The following is an 11,871-nucleotide window of genomic DNA, read 5'->3' as shown; positions in this document are numbered from 1 at the left end:
TTGATTCGAATTTCTCGCTGTATCGAAACTTTTTGCTTGGTCCCGAATTTCCTCACTTTATAACGCTACTAACGAACCTGTGTATGATTCGAATTTTTATAAATCGAAGTTTTCGATGTATCAAACTTTTTTCATGGTCCGGTAGCTATGATATTATAGGTAATTGACATCTCATGATTCGAACAAAAAGTTTACCTGTACTGACCACTGGACAGGTGTTTGTCGTGACCCCCGCGGCAAGAGTTCACACCCCTCCCAAAAATGCCCTGACTGACAATAGGGATAAGGATAGCGTGCGTTGTCACTCCCGATCATGGGGTTAATTAATAATCAGACTAAATTGATAGATAAATGGTATATTTAGAAGCCATGGCATTTAATCACTCCGGTAAACCATACCGGTAGTCGTCTTTGATGATCTCCGCCGCCATTGAAATCAGCGGTTGGTGAGTAAATTTTACGGAACAGTAAAACAAAAGCGGATCAATTTGAAACACAAACAATTAGCGATGTCTTCACTCATATTCAAAGTGTCACGTTTCAAACTTATACATAAATATCCATGCAAATCGGTTATTTGTCATTCAAGCATGCATTCTCCAACTGATCGGCATTCCGTATTTTATGTGCACATAACGTAAACACATGTGCCTTTAGCAGCAAAAACGTTAACGTAAGTGTGCATTGTACTTTTGTTTTATCTATAAGCCTAGATATAAGTGCTTTGTAACATATACATAGTTTGTTTAATTAAAAAATGCTTAGGTATAATTGATGAAAAGTATTTTTATTTTGTTGGGTTTGGGGTAAATTAACTAAACATTTTGATGTGAGCCTGACAGGCAACGATCAACACGAAGACACCGAGGACATGTAACGTTAACAGATATGGTCATTATCAAGAAAACATCGATCTATTGTCAACCATGAATAATTCGAAGTCCCGCTGTTTCGAAGTTTTTCTGTTAGTCCCTTGAACTTCGAAACATCGAAGTTTTTCTGTTAGTCCCTTGAACTTCGAAACATCGAAGTTTGACTGTATATATTATAATTTTTGTTTGTATCCATAGATTAGTTGTTGTGACATAATGAGATATTTTCTAAAAAATTCTTCACATTTAGTAGAAATAACATTTTCTTTAGTTATAAATGAGGGTCCTATTTCTATGTAGAAATGTAATTCTGAAAACAAAGTTAATGTTTCATGTTTGATTTTGTCATATTTCAGAAGTAATATAAATGATTAGATCCTATATTCATGCTTTACACATGTTTAGAGGCTGAACCTGGTGTGTGAGAAGCTGTCAGAAATGTTTCAGCTTTTCAAATGTTTTGGTGTAATTTTTTCTTTCCTAATTCATTCAAACATTTAATACCCCATAAACTTTAGTAATTTTTATGATCTACAAAATATTTCACCTTCTTTTGAACAGAAATAAAATTTCTCAGGTATACCTAACCTTGGTGTTCTGGTTCATCAGCCAGTTTATCTGAGGGTAATCTAGAACTTATATCGAAACTAATACACAAAAACATACTCAAAAATCAAAGTTTGTACTTCAAACATGTACATTATGTAAGTTGGTGTGTACAAGTGTTACACAGTAAGACTTCCCATAACCTGGCCGGAGTTAACAGAGTAAACCATGTGTATTGGTTGTGATAACAGAGGAGAGCTCCTCGACACTCTAACAAACAACACAGTAACCTCACGTCCCCTCACAGCTATCTCTGTTACAGACTTCCTAGATACCACTATTTCCTTGCCAGTAAACTATTTTATCGGCTGATATTTGAGTAACGTTAGAGGTTGTGTTCACGGTTTTTGTGGTGTGAAAGTATTGGGAATGTATTCTGTTCAGCAGGTAGGTGATGGTGTCAGTAGTAGATGTGGTAGATATACCATCATGTATATCTGCAATGCTGTGATAATAAGCTTTCACCTTTTTTAATTAGCACGCAATCTTTGCCTTCTCAGTATGTTGACCATTTTGTCCTCCTGTTACGTAAGAAAAAGCATGCGTTTCTACCCTCATATAGTGATAAGTTGTAATCCTTTCCCTTTTAGTATGTTGTCACTCCTTATCTGTAGTGATGATAAGCAGAACTCCTGTCCTGTTATCAATGTCTTGATGATTTTTGACCTTTTGTTCTGTATCAATAAGCAAAAATAAGGTTCATTAAGTTGTTTTGCCATTCTGTTCTCTAGAAATAAGCAATAATTATGGTCTCTTCTAAATAAGTGAATTTTGTCATTATGTTCTGTTGAAATAAGCAGAAATCATGTCATCTTTCTCCTAAAAAAGTCTTTCCCAAGTTACCAATGTTCTTCCCAAAATGAGACAAAAAGCCCCATCCCAAACCAGTAAGAATTCCGCACCAAAATACGTGGTGAGTACACTCACAGTACCTAATCCGTATGTTCCACTATTTGTCGCCCTGTTCTCTGTAGAAAAACTGAATACCTCTCCGTTCTTTTATTATTGAAATATAGACATTTTACTCACTTTTTCTGTGGAAAGAAATTGTGTCCTTTTGTCCTGAATGTTGTTGTCCAAAATTGTTTATGTACTCAAAGAGATTTGTGACATGGTGTTATATAATATATAGCCTTTTTCAGATTGGTTAATTGGTATTACACAGTATAGCCTTGTTCAGATTGGTTAATTGGTATTACACAGTATAGCCTTGTTCTGATTGGTTAATTGGTATTATATAGTATAGCCTTGTTCTGATTGGTTAATTGGTATTATATAGTATAGCCTTGTTCTGATTGGTTAATTGGTATTATATAGTATAGCCTTGTTCTGATTGGTGAATTGGTATTATATAGTATAGCCTTGTTCTGATTGGTTAATTGGTATTATATAGTATAGCCTTGTTCTGATTGGTGAATTGGTATTATATAGTATAGCCTTGTTCTGATTGGTGAATTGGTATTATATAGTATAGCCTTGTTCTGATTGGTGAATTGGTATTATGTAGTATAGCGTTGTTCAGATTGGTGAATTGGTATTATATAGTATAGCCTTGTTCTGATTGGTTAATTGGTATTATATAGTATAGCCTTGTTCTGATTGGTGAATTGGTATTCTGTAGTATAGCCTTGTTCTGATTGGTTAATTGGTATTATATAGTATAGCCTTGTTCTGATTGGTGAATTGGTATTATGTAGTATAGCCTTGTTCAGATTGTTGAATTGGTATTATATAGTATAGCCTTGTTCTGATTGGTTAATTGGTATTATATAGTATAGCCTTGTTCAGATTGGTGAATTGGTATTATATAGTATAGCCTTGTTCAGATTGGTTAATTGGTATTATATAGTATAGCCTTGTTCAGATCGGTGAATTGGTATTATATTGTTCAGCCTTGTTCAGATTGGTTAATTGGTATTTTATAGTATAGCCTTGTTCCGATTGGTTAATTGGTATCTAGTATAGCCTTGTTCAAATTTGTCTGTTTTTATAAAAACTGCATGTCAAGAAAACAGAACGAAGAAAACCGTTACATTAGATTTTGCTATAATAAGCATAATAGTTGTATACTGAATAAGATCACATTTAAAGGAACAGGGGTGGTCTTATTAGTGGACATGTGCTAATTTGTAGATAAACATGGTTTTTGAGGTACATTATACTGTAATGCATGGTAAATTTAGTGATAAAACAGCTGTTTACTACTCCAGTCACAACATATTTGTGATACATTAAAATTCATAGATTAATCTTTATATATTTTGATATATCCTCTTCAGTTTTAAAATTAGTATTTTGAAATACACTAATGTAACATGTGATTCACGACAAGGTATTGCATTCTGTGTAAGATAAGCTGCTGCACTTAGCGAGAGGGTTTGAGGTGCACAATCTAGGAGGATGTTGTGGGAGCTCTATAGTACAGATGTCTAACTACTGTCATGCCTGTGATTTGATGTTTCAATTTTACAGATTAAGTTTTAACAATTATTGAAACCTAAAAAAATAGTTTTGAAATGTTAACAACATTTCTGCTCTGTTTATTTGATGTGAAACTGAGTGTAGTTTGTGTTCTCGGGCCAACAGTTCAGTTTGTGGTTTTGTCTGCGGGACTAGGCCAACAATTTTGCTTTAGGACAAAAGTTTGTGTTTAGTATTCTGTACTTTTCAGTTACCTGACACAAAGTGCTTGTAAACATTAGTACTGTTTGGCATCATCTGTTTAATATCAACTTGTTCTCGTAAGATTGTTGTAAGATCCGTATGGTGTATTGACATTTGACTTTGCTTGCTGATGTGGAAGGACATGATAACCTTCAAGGTCGCTAAAAATATTGCAGTGGAATGTCAAATTATATTAAAAAAACAAAACAACGCTATTCAGCCGGATCACCTTAACTAACTACATATATTAAAAGTCCTTAGTAATGGCATTTACAGTGTACCATATCCTGTGGTAAACCCAGGGGGCAAGGCCTGCTCTCTAACTCAAAGCTGGGGGGGGGGGAGTTTTATAAATCCAGGTGGCTTGGTACAAATTAATTTACCCCTGACAGATTAAAGTAATGGGGCACCATGAAGTTTAAAAATTAAATAAAAGTCAAGGTAAATATTAATGCAAAGAAACGATCTATAAACTTGTTTCATGTGTGCATTCCATGCTTGTAGAACAGAGCTTGAATCAAACTAGAAAAGGTCGAGTAACCAAATAGACAATCAGAAATTGGCTGTGAACAGTATACTCAGTTGTACATTAAATGAACAGAAACCAAAAATTAGTGCTGCTTTTTTTTATTTCAACCATTTTTTAAGTTTTACCATGTAAAATTTCCCAATTCATTGGACCCTCTAACTCAGAGTTGGGAGGGGTTGGTTGGATGACTTTTATAAACCCAGGGGGCATAACATACCCTCTAACTCAGAGTTGGGGGTGAGGGGGGTGGGGGTGGGGGCTGGGGGTGGGATTGGTATGAACTTTTACTCAGGGGGCATGACATACCCTCTAACTCAATGTCAGAGGTGAATTTTATAAACCCAGGTGGGCACAGCGATGGCATACCCTCTAACTCAGAGTTGGGAGGGGGGTTGGGTTGGGCTGGGTGGGTGGTTGTTGAGTTTTATAAACTCAGGGGGCATGACATATACCCTCTAACTCAAAGTTGGGAGGGGGGATGGGGGGGTTGAGTTTTATAAACTCAGGAGGTATGACATATACCCTCTAACTCATAGTTGTTGGTGGGTTTTATGGTAAGCTATAAGCATAGTTGAGGGTACCCAGGGGCTTTTGAGATTTTTATACCGTTTGTTGATACCATTGTTGTTCTAATGATGTAAATATGGGTAGGCTGAGATTTTACCAACATGAATAAAAATAAATGTTAAATTTTCATTCTGACCTTTGATTTTTATCAAAGAAAAATTTATCTGGGATCTATATTTTTTGACACTAGAGCTTTATACTTGGGGTGTGGGTTCACTTAGGTGGGGAGTGTGTCATGTGTCAAAATTAGGTCAGTCTGACCTACATTTTGACCTTTGAATTACATCAAAGAAACAATTGTCCGAGGTCTATTGCATATGCACACTGACCTGTATTTTGACCATTTACCAACATCAAAGAAAAAATTGGTGGGGCTGTATGTGATGAAACAAGCTTGTTTGCTACAAATTTATCATCTGTGCATTCTTAGCATATAATTCTACATCCAGTGGGGGACTAATTTGCTGAATTTTCTTGTTTTTGTATAAAACAAATACAATGTCTTAAGCTAGGATTTGAGATCTTCCTCACAATTTTTTAAGCTAAAAAAATGTAAAGAAGGGTTTTGACAGGAGATGACAACAATACCTTTATCAGGCTATAATATGGGTATATTTCATTTGGCAGTCAATTTCATTGTTCTACAGTCAAAGGCTTTAGTTAGTGTTGGTAATTCAAGCACCATGACATCCTGGTCAGTATCGTGCTCCACAGACATATTCCTCAGACTCGTGTAATACTTTTACCTGTATATTTACACCTGCCCAGGTGTAACTGAGACAGGTAGGTATACTGAGACCTGTACTACCCCACTGGGACATTAGGCCCACTAGGGGTGCATATACCTGGTACTGGTAGCGATGTCATTGTTTCCTACAACATTAAGGTAAGTCTAAATGTGTGTAAAGTTTTTGTTTTTGGTGTTTGATTTTGTCCAGATTTTAGACAGGAAAGCATTTAAAAGGCTTACCTTCGACCTACATGTCATAATTGATATTTAGTAATAAAATTATTGGTTCTGTATCTGAAAATAACTGTAGGACTGAGAAACTTTTATCATTACTGTCCAAGGGTAAAATTGTATTACCTATAGTAGCAATTATTTTTTGTAGCAAACAAATTATTTGGTGTTATTTTTATTCCATCAAAAAAATTGTTTAAACAGAGTCGATAATTCCTGATATTAATTTATTGAAATTTTCAATTTCTTTTAATGATTTGCCAAAACCATAGATACTAACCCTAATAACGTGAATCTGGCCTTTTACGTTGGAGGAAATGTAGTCTAGCAGGTGACTCCAAGATCAGTACCTTTTCTGCCAAACTGGAAAATAAAACCTTGATTGCTATAATGAAATGCCAGTGAGCAATTCATCACCTGATGGTCCTAACTGACATTTCCTATTCTAGGAACTAGAGAGGCTAAAGGATTGTGTTCATCTGGCATTTGACCTTCCATCTGCACTTTAGCTTGTTTGTGCTTTTTCTCATACACTACTTGTCACTTGAACTTCATACTTGGGGCATGAGTTAACTTAGGTAAGGTGATGTGTAATGTATCAAATAAGGTCACAGTGACCTACATTTTGACCTTTGACCTCCATGCATGACAATGTGTGTCTTGGCTCTATCACTTTACACTACTTGTCACTTGAACTTTCTTACTTGGTGGTGTGTCTTGTGTCATATATTAGGTCACTTTGATCATGACTCGCATTTTGACCTTTGACCTGTCTGAAGGAAAAAGCTTGTCTGCACCCTGTCACCTTCACTACTAGTCAATTCAACTTTACACTTGAGTTAAAAGTTTACCTAGGTGAAGAGGTAAGTGATGTATCAAAAGTAGGTCACTTACCTACACTTTGACCTTTGACATACATAAAAGAATTATTTACTATTATATCTATTATTCATTTTTTATTTATTTTTTTATTGACCTTTTCTCTTTTCTGTTATACTTTCTCTTCAATAAATTATCTTCTCTATTATAAAGCAAAACTTTCCTCTCAATTATGATCTTTCTTTTCCTCCATTAACTGATAATAAACATATAACATTTAATACATATATCGTTACATAATTAGAAATACAACTATACCACTAGTATTATTTATAATATTTATAACGGAAGTACAGAAAGGACCTGTATAGGCTTAGCCTGTTGTCCAATCCATTTTTATATCTAAATTCTATCTCTATTATGAAATATTGTATGTAAATTAATTCAAATGCTTGATTGAATAAAAATATTTTGAAATGAAATACATAAAAGAAAGGTTGTCCAGACTTCATGCATTACTTGTCACTGGAATACTTATACATAGGGTATGAGTTCACTTGCCTTGAACTTCTGATATTATCTACTAAAAGTTGTGATTTTTTTTTATTTCATAATTTACATTTATGCCACCAAATGAAATTATTGAAAATCGAGTGTGTAAAATTAATTTCAAGATGGATTCAGAATCTGTGCATCCTTGGCATATAGTGTTACATTTGGTGAGGGACTGTAATTCACTAATTTGTCTTGTTTAACACTTCCTTTTACACCAAAACTTGTCAACTGAGGTACGATATGACATCTATATGAAAATATGACAGATTTCTCATTGGTTAATAGGCTACCTATTATTGGTGAAAATAATTCAAAACAGTCTGACTTTTATAAAAAAGAAATATAAAGGAAATGACATAAAATAACTTTTGGCGAACTGTTTACAGTAAAAGCGACGAGACATTAGGGGGTATTACAAAGTCCCGTGACCTTTAATGCTAGTATTTACTTACTGTATACATATCATTGTGATGCTGGCCTTCACATTCACTAAATAAGGCTTACTGGTTTTAAACGTCTCAGTGGTACCACTTTATTTGTATACCTAATGGAATTTAAACGTACCGGTGTCACCTGTAATTAAAGTTCACCTGTACAGAGGCTACCTCCATGGGCCCCTGTATATTGATTGCAGTTAGCTGTCACTGCAAGTTTGTACAGTGTGGAGGAGAAGCTGTGGGATAGCTACAGCTTACACAATATACATACATAGATTTCAAATCGTAATGGGATTGTAAAGTTTGAATCTGGAAGTTTGAATTTGAATTTGACATGTGAAAACAACTCTTTAGGAGTTCTGTTGACGGTACTGTGAGTTTTTAAAGTTTTTTTGAGGAAGTGGAATGTGTGGGTTAACATAAACTTGATTCATGACCGTTATGTAAGAAGAATCTTTGTTTGATTTTCGACAATATGGACCAGAGTGAGGCGACGTGTGATTCTGTACCAGAGTAAGTATATATACCAGCTGATTACTGGAGGAAATAACATTGTTTAGTGGTGACCCGGAAAATCTGTGAGAATTGTCTTATCACTGCCCCACCCATTAACTCCATTACAGCCCCTTAGCCTTCAGCCTGTTTACATGTACTGCATGTTGTCTGTAAACAAAATAGGTATATACTGTCTATGTATAAAACTATAGACAAATGCTTCTGTGTGTTTACAGGATCTGACACAAGTGGTCCTGTGATATCTGAAAACCACAAGAAAGTACTGATGTGTATTCCTTAGAAAACAATGAACATAGACAAAGTATTGATGTGTATTCCTTAGAAAACAATGGACATAGACAAAGTACTGATGTGTATTCCTTAGAAAACAATGGACATAGACAAAGTACTGATGTGTATTCCTTAGAAAACAATGGACATAGACAAAGTATAACACAGAGATATCCAAAACTCATACCAACTCTCTTCTCTTTTATTTTAAAACAGTATGATTTTATTTCTGTTTCAAACCATGACCTGTATGCATTATCCCAGACACTTTTATTAAGACTGTATATGTACAATATATGCTAAAATATCAAAACAAAATACATGTGAACAAGTTACTTTGATGAAAAAAAAGAAAGAAAAAACAACAACTATAGTATATTTACACATAAATAGAACATATCTGTTGATGAAAGGAACAAAAAACTCTTGATTTATCTAAAGTTTTGTAACCTGTGTATAAAGACCAATTTTTGTGTCTCCCTGGAGTGGTCTTTATAGACGGGTTTGAGTGAAGGTTATATCCAGTTGTCTCCCTAGAGTGGTCTTTGTAGACAGGTTTGAGTGTAGGTCATACCCAGATGTCTCCCTAGAGTGGTCTTTATAGACAGGTTCGAGTGAAGGTTATATCCAGTTGTCTCCCTAGAGTGGTCTTTATAGACAGGTTCGAGTGTAGGTCATACCCAGATGTCTCCCTAGAGTGGTCTTTATAGACAGGTTCGAGTGTAGGTCATACCCAGATGCCTCCCTAGAGTGGTCTTTATAGACAGGTTCGAGTGTAGGTCATATCCAGTTGTCTCCATGGAGCGGTCTCTATAGATAGGTTTGAGTGTAGATTAAACCCTGGTGTTTGGATACAGGGTAAAGGCTTCACTGTTCATTGACTTTAAGCACTAATTAAATTTACTCCAAATGGAGGCAATGATATGTTCTCAAAGGGAGAACCAGGTTAATGATAAGAGAATGCATCTTTGAGGAATGTGTCATGAAATTGATAAACAAGTTTGATCAATTCAATATCACATTGTTATTTGACATAACAATAATTACCTTGATCAACCTCAACATTATAGTTCTAGAGTGTACAGGTTACTATCCCAAATTTTGGTATTAATATGATGATATTGGTTGGGCAAAACTTGTATAACCCTGAAGGGTCAATGAGTCTCATCCTAATGGTAAACAACGAGTCTCATCCTAATGGTAAACAGCGAGTCTCATCCTAATGGTAAACAATGAGTCTCATCCTAATGGTAAATAATGAGTCTCATCCTAATGGTAAACAATGAGTCTCATCCTAATGGTAAACAGTGAGTCTCATCCTAATGGTAAACAATGAGTCTCATCCTAATGGTAAACAATGAGTCTCATCCTAATGGTAAACAATGAGTCTCATCCTAATGGTAAACAATGAGACTCATCCTAATGGTAAACAATGAGTCTCGTCCTAATGGTAAACAATGAGTATCATCCTAATTGTAAACAATGAGACTCAACCTAATGGTAAACAATGAGTCTCATCCTAATGGTAAACAATGAATATCATCCTAATGGTAAACAACGAGTCTCATCCTAATGGTAAACAACAAGTCTCATCCTAATTGTAAACAATGAGTCTCATCCTCATTGTAAACAATGAGACTCATCCTAATGGTAAACAATGAGTCTCATCCTAATGGTAAACAACGAGTCTCATCCTAATGGTAAACAATGAGTCTCATCCTAATGGTAAACAACTAGTCTCATCCTAATGGTAAACAATGAGTCTCATCCTAATGGTAAACAAGTCTCATCCTAATGTTAAACAATGAGTCTCATCCTAATGGTAAACAACGAGTCTTATCCTAATGGTAAACAATGAGTCTCATCCTAATGGTTAACAACAAGTCTCATCCTAATGGTAAACAACGAGTCTCATCCAAATGGTAAACAACGAGTATCATCCTAATGGTAAACAACAAGTCTCAAACTAATGATAAACAACGAGTCTCATCCTAATGGTAAACAATGAGTCTCATCCTAATGATGAACAAGTCTCATCCTAATGGTAAACAACGAGTCTCATCCTAATGGTAAATAATGAGTCTCATCCTAATGGTAAACAATGAGTCTCATCCTAATGGTAAACAACGAGTCTCATCCTAATGGTAAACAACGAGTCTCATCCTAATGGTAAACAACAAGTCTCATCCTAATGGTAAACAACAAGTCTCATCCTAATGGTAAACAGTGAGTCTCATCCTAATGGTAAACAATGAGTCTCATCCTAATGGTAAACAACGAGTCTCATCATAATGGTAAACAGTGAGTCTCATCCTAATGGTAAACAATGAGTCTCATCCTAATGGTAAACAACGAGTATCATCCTTATGGTAAACAACGAGTCTCATCCTAATGGTAAACAATGAATCTCATCCTAATGGTAAACAAGTCTCATCCTAATGTTAAACAATGAGTCTCATCCTAATGGTAAACAACAAGTCTCATCCTAATGGTAAACAACGAGTCTCATCCTAATGGTAAATAATGAGTCTCATCCTAATGGTAAACAATGAGTCTCATCCTAATGGTAAACAACGAGTCTCATCCTAATGGTAAACAACGAGTCTCATCCTAATGGTAAACAACAAGTCTCATCCTAATGGTAAACAACAAGTCTCATCCTAATGGTAAACAATGAGTCTCATCCTAATGGTAAACAACGAGTCTCATCCTAATGGTAAACAACGAGTCTCATCCTAATGGTAAACAACAAGTCTCATCCTAATGGTAAACAACAAGTCTCATCCTAATGGTAAACAGTGAGTCTCATCCTAATGGTAAACAATGAGTCTCATCCTAATGGTAAACAACGAGTCTCATCCTAATGGTAAACAGTGAGTCTCATCCTAATGGTAAACAATGAGTCTCATCCTAATGGTAAACAACGAGTATCATCCTTATGGTAAACAACGAGTCTCATCCTAATGGTAAACAACGAGTCTCATCCTAATGGTAAACAACGAGTCTCATCCTAATGGTAAACAACGAGTCTCATCATAATGGTTAATAATGAGTCTCATCCTAATGGTAAACAAT

This window comes from Pecten maximus, chromosome 3, assembly GCF_902652985.1.
Source record: "Pecten maximus chromosome 3, xPecMax1.1, whole genome shotgun sequence".
Taxonomy (NCBI): Eukaryota; Metazoa; Mollusca; class Bivalvia; order Pectinida; family Pectinidae; genus Pecten; species Pecten maximus.
This window is presented reverse-complemented; position numbering follows the sequence as displayed.